Consider the following 18,558-nt stretch of genomic DNA (forward strand, 5'->3'; position numbering starts at 1 on the left):
TTCAGACAGTGTGTTCAATGAATTTAAGGGAAAGGTTAATAGATAAGGTTAAGCTTAATTGTTTTTTTATTGCAGTATGCCTCTCAACATCTTTAAATTGTTAATTATATTGTTCCTAACATTATTCAAATTGTAATAGCAAAGTTATTCTCTGCCTTACTGTATTCATCTCAAATATGGAAAACTTATCCAAGATAACTAAACTTGTAATGCTCTAAATCTTCTATTCCAGATTCCTCCTCCTTGTTCCAGATATCCTGAACATTTATGTATTCCTAATTTCCAAAGCTCTCTCATTACCATGAAAGTTTAGTTTGAACTTTAATGAATTCCTCTAGGATTTCTCAAATATCATTCTATATAGCATATGTCAGTGTAGCCCATTGATATCATATAATTTATCCTTATCAAAAAATTAATATGCAAGCTCAAACAGCTCACCTGTTGCCTTAAGTATATCCTTCATAATCTTTTAGTTAAGCCATAAATCCTAACATGTACTTAGTTCTTGCCTCTAGATTACAGAGCACCTCCAGAAGATCCACACATCTATTTCTTTCTCTAAATCTCTGAAGTACTTCATCTTGCTTATGAACTAGCTATTTAGATTTAAGAGTTCTAATCATTTGCTCTTATATGAATAAGTAAAAGGGAATTTTTCTCTATACCAGCAAATAAGCTGTCCAAATGCTCAATATTGCACGAAAATGACATCCAAAGTATAGATCTACACCTCATCCTACAATGGACTTCATCAGTCTTCACTTTATAAACTTATCATCACATTCCTCAGTGCAAACACTTAAAGAGCCAAAGGTCCAAATCTAGAAGATTAGCACCTGAATGTTGACTGGACCAGGCATAACAGCCTCAACTAATCTATTGTAGAACCTTGTAAACAAAGAATTTTCATTCTCTCATTTTCCCAAAGAAATCCATATCCTTAATTCTGTTGACTATATTTCTGCTTTTATTATGTACCCACCCTTAATTTAGAAATATCACCAATTTAAATGTTATTATACTGTTGTAAGTTAATAACATTATATTTTAAGGTTTACTTTTTTTGTTATTACACACACCAACTGAAAACTTGAATAGCATCCTTCCCACAACAGTAAATATCTTTAATTGTATTCATTCAGTACAGTGTCCAAACATTCATGCTTCTACCGATAGTTGCAACTTAAACAACAAAGAAACTTTACGTGAACCAAATATTTTCCATAATTCAAACTCAAAGAGACTGAAATCATTCATATTTTATTAACAATTATTCATACCTTACTAATACAAGTCACACAGCTGGCATTTCCAAAATATCATTATCAAAAATTAAATACTAATATAGGAAAATATCGATACTAAGTTAGGCCTTAATTCAAGAGTACTGAAAAATTATCCAAGTTATAATCAACACAATGGCATGTCAACCAGAATTGTAAAATTAGAATGTTAATTCATAAAAAAAGACAAAACCAAAAAAAAAGTCCCATATTTCAAGCTTTAATTCAAATCACATATGCCGATGTTGCTTACTTGTTACCCCGATTTCTTGATATTTTTCAAAATTAAAATTTACCACGACTGGAAGCGGACAATAGACAGCTGGAAAAGATGATAAATGTATCAAATATCATATGCTTAACGCTAATCGATAAAAATGATTTGACGATTCTTTGTCTCGTCAAAATAAATCCTTTAGCATATGCTTCCTAGATTTTCAGCCTTCCTCAAAATAAGAAGCAAGCTCATTTAAAATATAAAATTTACTAACAACATCCTCTATTACAACTACCCTCTGCAACGATGTGCAAATTAGCATGCTCATATTTATACTGTGAGCCATGTTCCCTCAAATGCCAAATATACCATTGTCCTAGTAGGTGATTGGTCGAAAACGTTATATTCTCAAACACGAGTTAGAAACATTGTTAATTCGTAACTTGAAGTAAAGAGGGTGGATAAAAATTACAGAAGGAAAGATATTTCACACATTTTTAGTTTTTATCATAATACCTATCTGATAGTTCCAACTAAACAGATGTTTCTATGTTTATTTTATTTTATAGCATTTCGTGTTATGTTATTTATACCCTTAATAATCAATTAAACTTAATTTAAATCATTAAAATATTACTCAATAAAATTTACCAAGATATTTACTCAATTAAAAAATAATACAGTGCCAAACTTTTCATAGAAAAAGGCCGAATTTAATAGTGGTGTTCCATGTTGTTGTTTTGAATTGAGCACAAAGCTACACAATAGGCTATCTATGATCTGACCACCACGGGTATCGAAACCCGGTTTTTAGCGTTGTAAGTCTACAGACATACCGCTGAGCCAGTAGGGGGGGGGGGGGCTTGGTGTTCCAACTTATCTTTCGTCAGTTCTGTTTCTCACAGACACGATTAAAAAAGCTCGATTACATTGTGATAGCTTAAAAGTTACGTACTTGCTTTTGAATTTACCTCTCCATTTGGTTAAGAAGTAATTCTGTATGATTAAAATCTGAACTTACCACTTAAAAAAAAATCCACATTGTTACTTTGAAACTATGCACATGCTATACATAATTTATGGTAAGAAAAAGTATAAAAAATTTAAACGATATTTTGATTAAGTAATAAAAAATTCTGGTATTATTGCAAGGTATTAAAATAAGATCTAATTATATTCATTCGTACTTGGAAATGTAGGTACTTCTTGCTAGATTTCACACCTGACGTGCAGGGTGAAACATTCAATACAACATATTCATACTCACTAATTTTCCTTACAAAACATGATGGGTAGACCATGCCAATATAAGAGTTATCTTGAGGAATTAGCAAAGCAGTATATAAGTCTTTTATTTTTGTGCATAAAGACATCCTATAAGTTTCTACTCTCGAAATTACAATTAATGAATTCACTAATTTTGGATTTTGGACTATGTTAACCTCATTATTCTGTTATCAAAAACTCTCTAGAACCATTCCTCATTTCTATTTCTGAATTTTCTAGTAGAATACGTCAATGGAAAATGTACTTATGCTTCTACTGATGAGGTGTTTGGTCACATCAATAGTGAGGAGGTTTGAAATACTTGATAATTATATTCCCTGTTGATCAGGTGGCGTATTGACAAATATTTTCTGAAAAAAAAATGTTACCAAATAATTTGTAGTGATTGACTCTCTCAGTCTTATTCAGAAAGTTGTTAGGTAAAAACATTTCTTAGCTTTCAGTTTATTGTCATACTTTCACATATCCCTATAATATTCTTCTTCTCAAAATTCACTGTATCTGGTTCCCTGGTGAGACAGCAGTACGTCTTTGGATTTTCAATGCTAAAATCAGGGGTTGGATTATACTCTGTGGTCACAACAGATAGCCCAATACGACTTTCACTAAGAAAAACACAGACACACACACACACTGCATATGTGTTCTTTTCCAACTTAAATATAAATGAGAAATCAATAATAAAGGTATACTTTATTAAATGATTCTTTCCTGTCTCAAAAACCCTTTTGTTTGTTAATAAAGTATTTGTTTTTGTTCATCTTCGTATCAAATCTTGATTGTGTTATTCAATTAGCGACAAATCATTACATTTATGCCTCTAAATATTAGTTATGTGAACCTCTTAGTTTGTGAGAAACAAGCAAATTCCGTGCTCAACTTATTTCAAATACTGAAAACACAACATACCTTTACTGAAACAAATTTCGGTATTATCAACGAGGCTTTAATTATTACAAAAGTGACAGACAATTTCAGGCTTTATTTTCTCCAACATGCTTTTCTCGCCTGCTCTACAGGAGGTATTACTTGAGAGATATTCCTGAAATCTAGTAAAACTAATTACAACGAGGCCTTTCGAAATAATTTAATTTTCCATTTTTTGCCTTTATATCTCAGCTGTTTATGTGTTAAATGAGAATGTTTGTTGCGCCTGTGAGTTTTGCGTACATGTGATTCATTTAGTTCGTTATCACATTATGCAATCTCATTCATGTTGCACTCGTGTCCAGTCTGACCAGTGACTGCAATATCCATGCTATTTTTATTATATCATATTGTAATTCGAAACTTGTGGTAAACCTAAATTATTGTTGACTTGAGAACAAGCACAATTACAGGCAAATCGGTAGAAGTATGCGAATATTACACACCTCACTTTCTAATATATATAGTAAGTGGTTCATACCTATAAAGTAATTGGGATTTTAAACTTCCTAACTTCAGCTGAGATCATGTACATAAATATGCACTGATACTACTTTATACAGTAGGGCCCAACAATGAAAGCTGTGAGAAAATTTTTGGAAAGTATCTTAAAAGGTACCTTGTGAAGTCATTCAACAAATTTAAAATTTTATTGGATAGTCAACATGATTTCACGAAAGGAAAATCTTTGGACATGCTTTGAAAATGTTATTACATATGTAGATGAGGGTAAGAATGTAGAGTTGGTATATCTGAATATTCAAAAAGCATTTGACAAAGTGCTTCGTAAAAGACTTGTAAAAAACATATCTATAGGCGTGGGGGATAACTTAACTCATTAGATAGAAGAGTGTATTCATGGAAAAAACAGGGTGTTGTTATAAATGGAATTCAGTCAAACTGGATTAATGTTTCAAGTGGTGTACTTCAGAGCTCAGTCTTAATAAAGTTTTTTTTTTTTATTTACATTAAAGATATATATGAAAGAATGGCCAATACATTTAATTAAATTTCCTGATGATATCAAGATGTTGGATGTTGCTGACTGTGAAAAGAATGTTGCTGCTTAACAAAAGGGTTTATATAATTTAATGAGTTAGGCAAATGAATGACAGATGGGTTTTAATCATGATAAATGCAAGATATTGCATGAGGGTATCATAATTTGAATTGTTTGTTTGTTTTGTTATTATGCACGAAGCTACACAAAGGGATGTCTATGCTCTGCCCACCATAGGTATGGTTACCAGGTTTCTAGCAATATAAGTCCGTAGAAATACCACTGTGCCACTGGGGGGCTAATTTGAATTATAAGTATAATTTGCATCGGAATAATCTTAACAGTGCCATAAAAATGTTCTTGGTGTAATAGTTGATCAGTTTCTTAAGCTATTCAAACAGTGCTCTGCTGCTAGAGATAGGAAAAACAGAATTTTAAGTTGTATTTACATAAATATTGAATACAAATTTAAAAGGTTGTAATTTTATTGTATATGTCACTGGTTAAGCCACATTTAGAGTATTGTGTTCAATCTTGGGCTCCTTACCTTAGAAAAGACATTGAATTCTTAGAAAGGGTTCAGAGGAAGTTTACTAAAATGGTACTTGGGATGGAAGTGTTGTGGAGAAATTAAGAGCCTTAAAATTGTTTTATCTTGAAAAAAGAAGAGTTAAAGGGGATCTGATTGAAATGTTTAAAGTTGTAAGACGAATTGATAGGGCTGATGTATGAACATTTTTCATACTTAACAACGAGAAATATAGAACTAGGGAGCACAAATATAGATTTAGGCAAGGTAGAAGTCATCTTTAACTAAGACAAATATTTTTAAATAGGGTGTTTGGCCTATGGAATGGGTTGCTGTCAGATATTGTGAAAACAGTAAATTTGAGTGAGTTTAAATGCAAGCCTGATAGATAAATTAATGATAAGGGCTGGCTTTATTGTTATAATTTATTTACTTAAAAGTTTTAGTTTGGCTTAGAGGATGGTAAAGCAGAGATGGACCAACAGCTTTCTTATTGTCTCTGAACATTATGTTATGTTACTGTTTCATGAGATAATGTATTGTATTATACTTTTTTATGTGAGTGGGAAATTGCTCTATGACTATCACGTAAAGCAAAGATTGTTTAGTATTTTGCATATTTGTATTAAGTTACATAGAAACTATTTGTTCCAGCATCCCTAGTTTTAAAACTGTTATAGTAGAGAAAAGGCATCTAATGAACAGCAACGATCATCAACTCTTTCGATATTCTAACTAAACAGTGCAATTTGTTTGTCACTTTCGTAATACATCTATGTTTCCAAAGTGAGAATCACTATGATTCAAACAACGAACTCTCCGATTAGAGTTTTACACGCCAACCACTAGACCATGCCTGGTAAAAAACAAATATATTCCCAGATTATTCTGATTTAAGTTCATTATTGGATGGCTACAAAGAAAATACGAACTGTAAATACAGTTATAGCATTTTCGAAAATATGCTTTGCTAATCGTGAAAGATTCAAAGAGCACAGTATAGTATTTTAATTTTTTTCCCCCACCAGCTGATCGGGTGGTTTTAACTTTTATTGTTAAATATAGTCACCTTTTTATTCTCTGTTTTGAAGTACTGTTTATTTCCTTTATTTATTTTATCGTTTATTTTTACAGCAATGTTATACTTATACCTCTAACCAATCAACCATTCTTCCGTTTTTCTCTAATCAGTAAAGTGTTTGTTTTATTTTGTCTAGTCTCTGTCATTTAACCTGTAACAAAGTGTCTTACCATATACTAAAATTTCAAATTTCTAGATATTGCAAAGATCAGACGTCTGTATGATAGGTTTATTCATGGATATCCATGTACTGAAATTCCATAAACTGAATTATATATATATATATATAATTTTGGTGTCATAATAGTAGTTTTGGTTCGTTTTGAATTTCGCGCAAAGCTACACGAGGGCTATCTACGCTAGATTTCCCTAATTTAGCAGTGTAAGACTAGAGAGAAGGCAGCTAGTCATCACCATCCACCGCCAACTCTTGGGCTTCTTTTTTTACAACGAATAGTGGGATTTACCGTCATATTATAACGCTCCCATGGCTGAAAAGGCGAGCATGTTTAGGCCGGTATCATAACAAAGTGTTATTTTTGCAATATTTCCTCGGAACATCTTACTTCTTCTGTTTGAAAACTTTTAGTTGTCTATTTCATGAATATCTACCATCACTAAAATATTAATTTCTGAAAATATGTACAGTAGGAAGTTACAGAACAGAGATGCTTTGGTACTAGTAACAAATAAGTGTACTTTTTCGTTTGGACTACCTGTGTTATGATTGTCACAAATATCAAATTCCGATTAGCTATCAGGAAAGGAGCTTGTTTATTGGAACTAAAAAAATTGCTGCATTTTTCTTGAGTTTGTTAAACAGTTGAAAAATAATATAATGAAAGATAACAAAGACTGCAAGAATTTAAGTCATTTTTTCATAATTGCCCTGACATTTCCCCTTCAATACATAAAACTGTGTTGATATTGTGCATTGTAAATTTTTCTTGCTTATTCTTTAGCTATGTCGATAGTAGTCGTGTTTCTTATACATATGTTTTTCGATGACCATTTGTCTCTTATATAAAAACATAAAAGATATAATAAAAAACTAAAAAGGCTGAGCATATTATATTAAAACGATTCTGGAGCCTCACAACGTCTTCACAATTCAGGTCACCAAGTCCAGTAATGCTTTATCTGATAACAGTGCATCTTTTTAATAGCTTAGTTGCATGGTTTCCGTTGCAAAGAGTTTCGTTATAAGACTGTCAGATGAAAAGTGCACACACCCTCCCTGTTTAGTTTCGATAAGGTGTCTAGAGTACGTTAATAACGGTTTTCCAGTGTCATTTCAATAATTCCAACAAACAAAAATACATATATGCTCTGTTCAGCGACTTTATCGGTATGTCTTTAAATAGAGTAGCATGAATAATTGTTTCATTCTTCAAAGCAATGATTGAACAAATATATGTATTAGAAGTAACTTGCCTACACCGTACCACTTTTCCCTAAGGATTGTTTATTTGTAATTTGTAAATGCTAAACAATGGGATATCTGTGCTCTGCCTATCACAGGTGTCGAAACCCAGTTTCTAGCGTAGCACGTCCAAGAACAAATCGCTCTGCTATAGGAAGATGTTTTCGACGGAAACCCTTTTTATATTTTGTTGCATTCTATGGCTGTGGTTCGCGGACAGCTTTTACCGCTGACTTTTATTTTTGTGGATTTTCACCTGTTACGAACGTCACATTTTGTTTAGCATGGCTGGAATACGACTTATTATGTGTCTTTTTCCTGATGACCACAGAGGCACAGCAGAATGTCTATAGATTTATAACAGTAGAAACCGGGTTTCGATAGCTGTGGTGGGAAGAGCACAAACAGCCCATTGTACAGCTTTGTGCATAACTACGAATAAATACTGTCTGTTGCCACAACTTCATACTTTCATTTGTTTTCCAACGCCATTAATTACAATAGGTATCCTCGCAGAAATTCTGAAGAAATAGTTTGAGTATAATGTTTTTAAAAATAATATAAACCAGATTCATAATTATTAATTTTGTTGCGTGAAATATCACGAGAAAAAGTTTACAAAACTGGTTATTTTTTCATACTTATGACGACGAAGAGCAGGAAAAACATTAATTATGATTATTTTATTACTAACGCCTCCCCTGTAGTGGCGCAGCATTATGTCGGCAGACTCATAACGTTAGAAATCGGTTTTCAATGCTCGTGGAGGGTAAAGCACAGATAGCCCATTGTGTAGGCTTGTGCTTTAACTATAAACAAATCAGACTTATTATCAATTTCAAAAGGCTATTTTTCAAAGTACACTTCATTTATAATGAAAATGGACTTCAATTAATGAAATATTAAAGCAGTTATGTATTAATTAAAACGGCCCGGCATGGCCAAGCGTGTTAAGGCGTGCGATTCGTAATCCGAGGGTCGCGGGTTCGCATCACCGTCGCGCTAAACATGCTCGCCCTTTCAGCCGTGGGGGCGTTATAATGTGACGGTCAATCCCACTATTCGTTGGTAAAAGAGTAGCCCAAGAGTTGGCGGTGGGTGGTGATGACTAGCTGCCTTCCCTCTAGTCTTACACTGCTAAATTAGGGACGGCTAGCACAGATAGCCCTCGAGTAGCTTTGTGCGAAATTCCAAAACAAACAAACAAACAAAAGTAACATTTTATCTACTCTTTAAATATAGTTAATGCAGGAAAAGTAGTTTTGCCACTGCTTAGGTTTGAAAAAAAATAATCGTTCTTCTATTGGCACTAAAATATTCCGATTCTTACAAGCAGAACGTAGTTACTTTGCCAAATTAAAAATACACTGTTTAGGACTCATGCGTGGTAACCAGAAGAGCACACAACCAATTATTTTAAACAGTTTGATAGTGATCTTTATTACGAGCCGAAAAAGTGCTCTGTAGTCTATGAAGTACAAAGTATTTTACTTGATTTCAGAATGGAAAATTGATTGTTTGTTGTTTTTTTTAGGAACTCTGAGAAATAGACAGTTAACAGTTTACCGGCAATAACGTATTTAATTGCGTTTATGTTTCCAATACGCTATTAAGTTCAACATAATTAAATATGTTTCTAATACGCTATTAAGTTCAACATAATTAAAAGTGTTTTGCTCCTGATTTTCGTTTGTATTCAATGTCCGGTGCATCACGTTGCAGTGTCCAACAGTAGTCAGTAAGCATTGACGGATTCCAATTACCCTGATATCGTTTTTCTATTGTAGCAATGTCCTTGTGAAACCTTTCACTGTGTTCGTCACTGACAGCACCGAGATTTGCGTGGAAGAAGTCCAAGCGTGAGTGGAGGAAATGAATCTTAAGTGACATGTTACACTTCATTGTTTTGTATGCTTTGAGAAGTTTGTCTACCAGCTGAATGTAATGTGGGGCTCTGTAATTGCCAAGAAAATTGTCAACAACGTCTTTGAAGGCTTTCCAGGCTATCTTTTCTGGCCCAACTAACAGATCTTCGAACCTCTTGTCACTCATAACATGTCTGATCTGAGAGCCAACAAAAACGCCCTCTTTGATCTTGGCCTCAGTTAGTCTTAAATAACGAAAACCTTCATCTTTGTTCATTGTTTTCACGAAATTCTTCATAAGTCCCAATTTTATGTAAAGAGGATGCAAAAAAATCTTTGCCGGGTCGACAAGTGGTTCATGCGCTACATTTTTCATTCCTGGAACTAACTTTTTAAGGAGTGGCCAGCTCTGTCTAGAATAATGTGACTTTTTGGCATGACTGTCCCATTCACAGATGAAACAACAGTACTTTGTATAGCTGAGCTGCTGTCTCAGTAACAGAGAAACGACTTTCAGATCTCCACAGATATTCCAGTTGTACTTGCTGTACTAGATGTGCTTCAGTAACATTTCCATGTTCTCGTAGGTTTCTTTCATGTGTGCTGCATAGCCAACAGATATTCAAGGGTGAACGTTGTCATTATTTAACAGAACAACTTTGAGGCTTAACATTGATGAATCAATAAAGAGACACCACTCTTGCGGGTCATGGTCACAACCCAAAGCAGAGAATAATCCTTCGATGTCAACACAAAAACAGAGACTGTCAACTTGTGCAAAGAATTTGGTTATATCATCTTGGCGGCTTCGAAAAACAGAAATTTTCGTACCTGGTGACAGCAAACACCATTCCTGCAGTCTCGAATCCAGCAATTCGGCTTTTGCTTTTGACAGACCCAAATCTCTGACCAGATCGTTTAATTCTGACTGTGTTATGAGATGTGGATCGCCTGAGGAACACGGCTCAAAATCCGGATCAATGTCACTGTCAGTTCCCTGCATTGCAGTTTCTTCATCTGGTTCGTCTAAGGTCAATTCCTCTGGTGGTTTCGGAATTGGAAGACTGTCGTCATGTGGCACGGGTCTCATTTCTGAAGGCAGATTAGGGTATTCAGTTGACCTCTTGTTTTTGGCAGAGAAACCAGACACATTAGTCAAACAGAAGTAACAGTCCGTCACAACATCTTTCTGTTCTCGCCATATCATCGGGACAGCAAACGGCATTGTCTTTCAAGTGCCTCTGAGCCTAGCTCTCAGACAGACAGCACATGTCGCACAACAAATGTGAGGCGCCCATTCCTGGTCTTGATCACCAATTTTACAGCCGAAGTATAGATGATATGCTTTCTTCACAAGAGCAGTCATCAAGCGTCTCTGATGAACAAGCGTATATTCACCACAAATATAGTAGAGCGTATCGCGGCTGTTACGACATTGACGAGACATATTGACCGACACCAATCATCCTGTAAAACGTCTATAACAACATCTAACTTACTTGTTACAGTGCTACTGAGGCAATGCTATATTCAGAAATAATACGTACACACTGTAAGGTCTATATTAATCTAATGAGCCGCATCTGTGTATGCAAGCCACTTTTATAGCCTGCTGAGACAGTGTAAAGCTGGCTCTAGGCTGCATACTTCCATAGAACAGCTTCCAATCCGGCCTGATTTCATGCCTGGACATGCCCAGACTGCACAAAACATTGTTCATAGGTCTCTTACAGAAAAGGACATTTTTGGACACAAATATAAGAAAAGACATGACAAAACTGAAGATTTCGATGTACGTGATGGGCAAATCTGGATGTGATTTTCGTGATCAGCAGCCAAAAATCTATAAGGATCACCCAACAGTGTTCAAGAAGCAAAAACTTTGCAATGTTATTTATTTGAGATCAATAATGATGGATGAATAATGTGAAGTTTTATGTTACAATTTAGGTACTGAAATACTTTAAGCTGATAATAAATATTAATATTATTGATGTGTACTAACTCGTTTATCAAAATTACATATACTACAGATAGATTTTATACAGTGGTACAGTGGTATGTCTGCGGACTTATATACAAAAAACCGGGTTTCCATACCCGTGGTGAGCACAGATAGCCCACAAACAAACAAAGATTTTATATCATTGTAAGTAAACCCCATCTGTAGATTGTTTCGTTCATTAATTTATCGTTATTTCATATTTTTATGGCATGTTCATAGACTGGTTAATTTGACATTAAAGACTTGACAAATGTTAAAAAATAGACACTGAAAATTTATTTCAAAAATAATTTTAGGCAATTTACGAAAACACTGAATTTTTCTGACATATTTGTAAGGAAAGTTTTAAGTTCCCTGCAATCTCGTAAATAACATTTAAATGAAGGGTTGCTTCGCATGCAGAAAGTTTGGTTTGTTTTGAATTTCGCGCAAAGCTACACGAGGGCTATTTGCGCTAGCCGTCCATAATTTAGCAGGGTAATACTAAAGGGAAGGCAGCTAGTCATCGCCACCCATCGCCAACTCTTGGGCTACTCTTTTACCAACGAATAGTAGGATTGACCGCCACTATTTAACGCCCACACAGGTGAAAGGGAGAACATGTTTGGTATGACAGGGATTCGAACTCGCCTGAACAACCTGACCATGCCGGGTCTTCACGTGTGATTTGTTGATAATAATGCTAATAAGTGTGTTTGTGGTTTTTTTGGTTTTTTTCCAAATCAAAATGACGGTAATAAAAGAGGATTATATGTTGGATTACTATTGCTGTCACACAAGGTAAGCCTTATAAAAATACGGGAAGAGCAATAATTAGAGAGGGGACGTTAATTAGGGGCAATACGGTACTTGTCTTTTGTAAATACCAAATAAGAATTAAAACCGCGATTTAAGCAAAAAGAGCCGACTGAATGTATTTATTTCTTCTTATTTGAGAACATATACAATAAAAACAAATGTACTGTAAAACTGAATATATAATGTTCTAAGTTATTATTTCTCTTGATAATACACTGACAATTATGTTTTCTAATTGTCAATAGTTCGCATAATGTAATTAAATGTAAAAACTTGTATAGTCCGTAAGTTGAAATTTCAGTTTTTAATTTTTATTGTTGTAATATGGGCCAAATATAACCTAGTAGTTAACGTGCCGAACAATAGGTCTGCGGGTTAATCATTCGCGGCTTGAGGTCATTGGTGTAATATATGAATGAAAATAAAATCTTGCTATCTAATCACACAAAAGTACCCGACAATTTAAAGTGGGTGATGTTATTTAAATTTTTTTCTCTCTCGTCTATAAATTAAAAATTAGGAACAGCTAAAGCAGATAGCCCTTCAGCGCTTACTTACAAATAACACTAGAGAGAAGCCATGTGAATTTCCGCAAGCGCAAGTGGCCACCATTTCTATATGTTGAATTTTCAAAACCCACCAGTTGAACTGGCAATGGCAAGGCTATCTCACTTCACAAGTTATTACTAAACGTTTGGATGATTTGGCTATTTTATTTTAAAAACATTTGTCAAACCAAAATGAACTAAACTTAGAAATTAATACAAAAATCGTTCGAAAAGCGCACATAGCTAATTTGTCACGTGAATGACGCATTGAATCCTAGCCCAAAGGGAAATCTTATGATTCAAATACATTTTCTTATTCTTCGATGTTTATTATATGTCACAAAAAAATGTACAACTCAAATATTGTTACCAATGGACAAGAGGTGGCACGTCATGTCCTTTTGTTTGGGGTGTGTGTGTGTGTTTTACACACAGCAAAGCCACATGAAGCTATCTGCTGAGTCGACCGAGTGGAATCGAACCTCTGATTTTAGAGTTGTAAATCCGTAAACTTACCGCTGTACCAGCAGGGGACATTTGGGGAATCGAGATATTGTTATTTACATATCTGTATCTCCAAACATTCAACGTTTTTAATTGAAGTGTATGAAAATAATCATGAAAAATTATTACATAAACGTAATAAAATTCATTCGAATTTATTTGATAAATTGTGGCAAAAATTTGATACAAGTGCTTGAAATAAAAGTAAATATATACAACATGAAGTCCAAAAGAAGCAACATAAATCATCGTATCTATTTCTTCAATGATGTATCACGTATGCGGTAATAGATTTAAAGACAATAAATTTAGCAATGTTGCTCTTTTAAATACTTTCGTTTCCTTTTATTACCGACTTATGACCAAATGGTCATGTTCTTGACCTCCCTCTTCACCTACTACTAGATCTCTTTGAACCTGAGCTCCTTCCTTCCAAATGATTTCTGCAAGGTCTTAGAATTAAAAACTTGAAGTGTATAAAAACTGTTATAACTCTCCAAATTTTATCCACAAGTGATTTGTTGAAACCCAGTTTAAAATATTACACTAATATTATTATTCTGTAATCAGAACAAAATCTTTTTGGATGAATTGCTAATATTGTCTTCATTAGAACAGTGGCTCTTAAAATCACCTTGCTATTTAAATCAAGTATCATTCCCCATAGTGGGATTCATTTTTGAATGTCGACCTAACAGTCAGGTCACTTATTGTGCAAAAAACTTTATTTTACATAAAAATCGTATATTATCTGTGTAATACAAGACATGTGCAGATTAAAGCATGAAATTAGCGTTTGCATTTGATCTGATATATTAAAATGATGTTGACTTGAAACAAATATGACAAGTTATGAAATTACAAATTATATAAACTTTCATGTGTAAATAAAGTCCTACGTTTTAAATACGTCAGCTTTATGGGTATGTACTTCAATGATTAAAAACAAATTAGACGTGTCACTTTTCATTAGGATTTCATCAGATTGGTGTTGTTTAATCTGCATACGATAACATATGTCCAATATTTGTTGTAAATACCTGTGCGTATTATTCTATCTTATTACATACTTAAACTTTCACAACTAGCGCATTTTCCCATTATGGGCACTTCAATATAGTTTATAATGGTCCTTTTTCAACTTGTATAAATTACAGTTGTGTACTAGTTATAGTCTACCAGCATTTATAATAGCAAATCAAAATATTACAATAAAAATCCAATTGTCCTTCAGTAATTCATACAACAGCCTTCTGATTAATGTAAGCCATGGAGCAATTTCACAAATCTCATAAACATAATTAAATATGAAAACATCAAGAACTAGCAGTCTGACTTTACCAACTGAGTACAGTAAACTACAGTAGATTAGTTTCAAAAACACTGCAGGACTATATTTATATACAGCGTAATCAACAATTTTCACCATTAAATGTACAATTCATAAACATATACTAGCTAAATATCGCTATTTCATGTGAACATGCAAATACACAATCGGCAGTATGCAAAACATTTATATGTCTAATACACTTAACTGATATTTTACACATATATAACAGTAAAATATGAATTGTAACAAAATGGAAATGCACCAAAAACAAATTTAAACAGAACTTTCATCTTTAGACGGTGTTTGTTTTGGCTATGTCTCTATATAGTCTGATTGGCCAGCAAGCGACATTAGAATGTCGTAGATGATTATTTGAACTTACGTAAATACTTGATATTGTCAGCATTTCAAATAATCAACAGTGAAACTGTTATGCCGACGTGTGTAGGTGAAATGCTTTCCAAAAAGACTCTTATGTATACTTTGAAACTAGATGTAAAATTCACACCAGTTTGATGTCGCCAACATTACGGCAATGACGTTTTCGACCGTAACTCAATACATTATAGAAAAGAACAAAAAAAATGTAATACCCTCCGCTTCGACTGTCGGTTACGATATATGTGTAACAGTTAATAGCAAAGTACTATGTTCCCTTCGTACTTTCGTGTCGTGACTAAGACGTACGACTAGACTCTCTCCGCCATTTTACATTATTTACCAATTCAAAATTCAACACAAAGTAATGGCGGTCGGATGCACACATACCCCTCAATGCTAAGGAGTAGTGACTGACCAATCTAGTGTTATTTCTACCTATGCTTGAGTAGTTCTGCTTGAATACACGAAAACAAACAAACAAAACTGTTATAATATCGACTATTTTATATTTTGTAAAGTTTATAATTAATCAATCGTTAAATTACGCTGTAAAAATACCAAAGCTTTGAAGAATTAAGAATACATGTATGGAAAAATACACATTTGTTTGTTTGTTTTGAATTTCGCGCAAAGCTACTCAAGGGCTATCTGCGCTAGCCTTCCCTAATTTAGCAGTGTAAGACCAGAGAGAAGGCAGCTACTCATCACTAACCATCGCCAACTCTTGGGCTACTCTTTTACCAACGAATAGTGGGATTGACCGTAACATTATAACGCCCCCACGCCTGAAATAGCAGCATGTTTGGTGCGACGGGGATTCGAACCAACGGCTGTCAGATTACTAGTTGAGCGCCCTAACCACCAGGCCATGAAGTAGCTATCATTTCTTTTATTCGGGTGAAGATATATTTTCAGCATTCATGTTGGATTTTTAACTTAATTTCAAACTTAAAGCTATGTGAAGTTAGTGTTAAAAAACAACAAAAGGAACACAATATTGAGAACATTACTGATGTTCTAATCAACTGAAGAAATCAGATTTTGGTATTGTTTATTTGTTTTTATCTGTTTAATTTCTAGTTTATAAGTTACTAATAAATGAGCTCTGTTTTGAAATAAAACTTTGTTTTACATTTAGGTACGATAGATAGTAAAGCACGTAACTATTAGCTTAAATGTGATTTTTGTAACGTTAAAATTTGTACACCGCATAGTAAATGTAGCCAACCAGCAAAACCTTTTCTTTTATTCATTTTTAGTGATGTTTTTAATGACTTTTTAGGCTTCGGTATGAATGTGAAGAACAGGCGCTAAAGCAAGTTGATAATATAGTAAAGCAAAACTATTTAGTAACAGAATTATTTTAATTGTTGTATTAACATGCCCTAATCATAAATCTTTACGTTATTCACATTGATTGTAACATCAGTCACATTAGCCAGGTCAGTATCTTTTAGTGCTGAGCCTAGAATTATCAACAGTATGGTAATTCTGGAAACAGGTAACTTATGGTTATTTCAGTCGACGAATGACACTCGGCCTCTGAAACCTAAAACAACAAAAAATCTAAATATGATGTAATGAAGTGTTTGTTGCTGTTGTGAATTTCGCGCAGAGTTACAGGAGAGCTATGTGCGCTAGCCGTCCTATTGTTGACTATTAGTCAAAAACTACTCTCCGCCCACTCTTGTGCTATATTTTTATCAACGCGTAGTGAGATTGACCTACATTATAACGTTCCTACGGTTAAGAAGGCGAGTATGTTCGGTGTGACGAGGATTCGAGTCCGCGACCGGTATATTGCCAGTTGAACGTCCCAAACATCAGGCATGACATGCTGAAATCTATATGAATTATGTTATCGTGGTACCATAATGAGCATTATACCACCCTTACATTTACTATTAATTGTAGAAATGGCATTTTTAATTTGACAACTACAAGGGAAATCATCTTGTAATGCATTATGGATTTACTGTACCGTTAGTTCCACACAATATTGAAATTAATTATTTCAGTTCATCTTTTTGAAGATAACTATGCTACTGTGCCAGTTATTTTATTTTTCTCTGGCAATGTAGTAATCAACTGACGAATCTCCGATTCAATTGGTACGCCAATTGATTGGGATACTTTCGAATATGTTCTTCCCTCATCCGACCTGGACCCATGGTTTAGCTTCAGTGTTACACTTAAACCATCACGTTCACAATCATATCTCTGATATTTCATGCACGTTTCATTGCTACATCGCTTCAGCTTACATTTACAAGTTAACTTCTTCATGTTGGCTCACCTGATTTCGGGTCAGGTCATGGGTGACTTCGAAAATACTGACAAGCGTTATTTTATTTTGTCCAATCAAAATAACCCAGACCTTTCCCGAATGATTTTTTTTTTTTCCGATTCACATCAAGATGTCGAGTTAACTTGCGTGGCAAATGATAAATGTTATGAAAAGGTTGAACACTTTATTTTGTTGGAATTCGAGCAAACTACGCAAGGGCTATCTGCGCTAGCCATACCTAAATTTAAAGTGATAGACTAAATGGAAGGCTTGTCACCCATCTCCAGCTCTAAGGCTACTCTTTTACCAAGGGATAGTGGGGTTAACCGTAACATTATACTGCCTCATACCTGAAAGAGCAAGCACGTGAATCGAACCCGTAACCTGTAGATTATGAGTCGCATATCCTAATCATCATGCCAACTTTGAAGTGATAAATTGAAAGGAAGGTTATTAACTCTTGGGCTTCTCTTGTTAAACCGAATAGTAGGATTTCACTCTCACTCTTATAACGCACACAAGGACTCGGAGTGCACAACGTGAAATTTTTGGCGGTTGCAGATGGATTTAAAAAATACTTGTTTCACTTTTATTTCGCTGCTTTATTAAATATGTCAATAATTATACTTTCTAGACCTTTAATGAAACTTTTAAATGTATCACTTTCTTATATTCTTTGTAAGAATAACAACATAGTAGTTTAGCAAAGTAACAAAAATTATTCGTTTTTGTCAGTATAAATTATATACATTTCTGAAGACACCTTTGTGATATTAAAATACGTAGTAAAGTTCTAGAAACTGGAGAGAATAATGTTTTTGACGGTTACTTTTCATTTTCGCTAGTTGATTCCTGAACTCAATTTTTAATATTTGATATTAAAAAGAGGTACAAACTTAACTTACAAACAGTATCAAGTGTTGAGATAAATATTTGTTGGATGATAGATTTATTTCTGTACAACATTTTATCTCGGATTAGATTGCTATACTTGTAGCGGATTTGAAGTGTTTATTTACCAGTGTTCAAGTATAAAAGACCAGCTTCAAACCCGTTCATCCAGAAATACTTCTAAGTTCGTGGATGA

At 34.0% G+C, this 18,558-nt stretch overlaps 1 protein-coding gene across 1 annotated transcript in view; it reads right to left on the reverse strand.

Annotated features, from left to right (window-relative positions):
• The window catches only part of Hel89B (histone acetyltransferase 1), a 119,354-nt gene extending 117,508 nt beyond the window's left edge, over positions 1-1,846 (reverse strand). Inside the window, exon 1 of the mRNA XM_076468556.1 lies at positions 1,540-1,846. The gene's annotated coding sequence lies outside the window, so the exon portion shown is untranslated. The remainder of the gene's footprint in view (positions 1-1,539) is intronic.
• Between the last annotated feature and the right edge of the window lie 16,712 nt (positions 1,847-18,558).

The sequence above is a fragment of the Tachypleus tridentatus genome, chromosome 11, assembly GCF_004210375.1.
Source record: "Tachypleus tridentatus isolate NWPU-2018 chromosome 11, ASM421037v1, whole genome shotgun sequence".
NCBI classification, from domain to species: Eukaryota; Metazoa; Arthropoda; class Merostomata; order Xiphosura; family Limulidae; genus Tachypleus; species Tachypleus tridentatus.